The 2,403-nt window shown below is 51.2% G+C and overlaps 1 pseudogene; it reads right to left on the bottom strand.

The window, feature by feature from the left end:
• Positions 1-545: 545 nt before the first annotated feature.
• Positions 546-1,578, bottom strand: LOC100663500 (melanoma-associated antigen B2-like; annotated as a pseudogene).
• Between the last annotated feature and the right edge of the window lie 825 nt (positions 1,579-2,403).

Raw genomic sequence — 2,403 nt, 5'->3', positions numbered from 1 at the left:
AAAAGAACCAGTGAACAAGAGGTGGAAATCATCATGATTTATTTTTCCCATATCTTTGAATAACCTAAACGAATCCAGGCACATGTATATTTTACTTTACCAAAAGGAATAAGGGAAACCAAGAGTCGACCAACTTTTACATATGTCTACCTCTACCTTGTGAACTCAACTGCTCTTTGCAGACTCTTTAATATTTCCAAGGTTATCCCTATTCCGATCCCATGTTAACTGGCTCTAGATCACAAAAAAAGATTCAAGAATTTTCAATTTGTTTTAAACAATACAAAACTCTCACTCCTAAATCAAGCAACAAAACAGCAATAAATGCATGAGAATGAATTTAGATTCTGAATCTAAATAAACCTTCAATTAAAAAGAACAACATTTCAAAAATACAAAAAAACGAGCTAAATGTAGAAGTCACTCAAGTATAACAGGAACACAAGAAGACATACATGTGCTCCCTCCAGCCCCCCTTGCCTCTACTAATTAGAAGGTTAACGGCCATTTTCAACAACAAAGTGAAGAATCTCCATCAGACTTCACTAGAGGTGGGAGGACATGCTGGACTTCACCCTGAAAGGGGCCCTTGCCCTAGCATTAGGACTGGCCCCGGCGCATTCTCTGCCTGCGTCTCTCTCTTCTTCAATCTCCAAATTTCTTCATACACGGCTTGGAAGGCACCGGGGTCGGTAGCACTGATCTTGGCCAAAAACTCCAGGACTTTTTTCTTGTTGGCTTCAGTGTGGGCTCTGGGACCCCACAGGAATTCGTAGCGTGGAGGATCACTGTTGGGCACCTGCCGGTACTCCAGGTACTTTTCCTGCACCAGATCTTTGGTGATGAGCTTCCTGGGCTCCCCAAACATGAAGTGCCACTTCCCATCGTAGATCCCCAGCACATTCAGGAATGCCCACATCTCCTCCTCGGTGGCCCGGTCGCCATTCCTGTAGATCATGCCCAGGAGAGGCATCAGGAGCCCATTCTTGGGAAACCCCCTGCTACCAATAAAATTCTCTTCCTTGCTAATCTCCAAATGGCTGACAAGGGCATAGGATTCACCTTTGGAGTCGACTTCCTTCAGCTCAAGCCCAAAGACCACCTCCAGGTGCACAGAGGCTCTCCTCAGGATGTCAGGGAAGTGCTCCTTGTGCCTTTTGTTGATGATCTTCATCATTTCTGCCTTCGTAATGGGCTCTTTCATTTTATACTTGTACAGCAGGAACTGCAACAAAGTGCTCACCCTCCGGGTTACGGGGTCTCTTTGAGACCTCTCAGTGGGGGCTGGGGCCGCAGAGGAACTTGGACCTCCCTCATCTTGGCCCTCGGCCCCTCCAGCAGCTCTTGTGCCCGAAGCACCAGCAGCACCAGTGGTGATGGGCGGGATGCTCTGAGGCCTCTGGGGAATGCCAGCAGCAGGGGAGCTTGGGGGAGACGCCCCAAAAGGAGAAAAGGAAGAGGACGGGGACCCTCCTCCTCTGCTGCAATTGCCTGAGCACCATCGACACTGTGGGTGTCACCTTGGGTCTGGCGACGTTTCTCACGGGCATGGAGCTTACTCTTGTGACCACGAGGCATGACGACTCTGGTCAAGGAAAGCAGGGAGGAGTGTAAGGAGGGCAGGTGATGTGGGCCCACTGGAGGAGGGAGGCTGAGAGCTTGTGCACCCCTGCAGCAGAGAGATGCCTCCTTGGCTTTAACAAAGGCCGCCTTTGCAGAATACTTAGAGGGCACTGCTCTAGGACCCCACAAGGCCCCTAGTGTCCTGCTCAGGACCCTGTAGAGGAAATTAGAGAAAGGATTAGGTTGTAGATTGTCAGCCATGCTTGGGGCTTACGGGGGGTGACAGCAGGGCCCGGCACTACAGACTCTGTACTGGGTTATTTGGGGTTCACTCTTAGGGCCATCATTTCACCTGCTGGCAGGGCCAGGGCACATCCCCTATGCTACTCTACCATGACATCTCCCATCCCTCTGGGATTCACAAGCAGGAACTAAAGGAGCAGCTCAGCCACCACTCCTGGCAGGTTGTCTCACTGACGACAGCGCAGTGGAGCCCGTTCTGTCTGTGGCTCCTTGGAGGCCTCAGTCCTCCACCAGGTTCTCACCATGGCTGCCCCCTTTCACCAGGTCCCTCACCTCCGTGGGATGCCCTGGGAGTTAGTGAGTGCAACTCACTACGTCACCGTGCCCAGGTCCTCCAGGTCCAAAAGCAGGGCTGGGGCTCTGTGTTTCCCCCTCATTTCTGGAAAGAGTCTCCTCACCATAACTATGTATCCTGACCTTGACTCCTACTAGGGACCAAATCTCCTGCCTCTGCTGAATAAGCCTCTCCATTAGTCCAAGGACTTCATGTCCCTGAGACCACGTGTCCCTAGGAACAAACCAGGGGCCACCTCAGCC

Source organism: Loxodonta africana, chromosome X (assembly GCF_030014295.1).
Source record: "Loxodonta africana isolate mLoxAfr1 chromosome X, mLoxAfr1.hap2, whole genome shotgun sequence".
In the NCBI taxonomy this organism is placed as follows: Eukaryota; Metazoa; Chordata; class Mammalia; order Proboscidea; family Elephantidae; genus Loxodonta; species Loxodonta africana.
The sequence above is the reverse complement of the archived record's forward strand: the minus strand, read 5'-3'. Positions and strand labels throughout refer to the sequence as shown.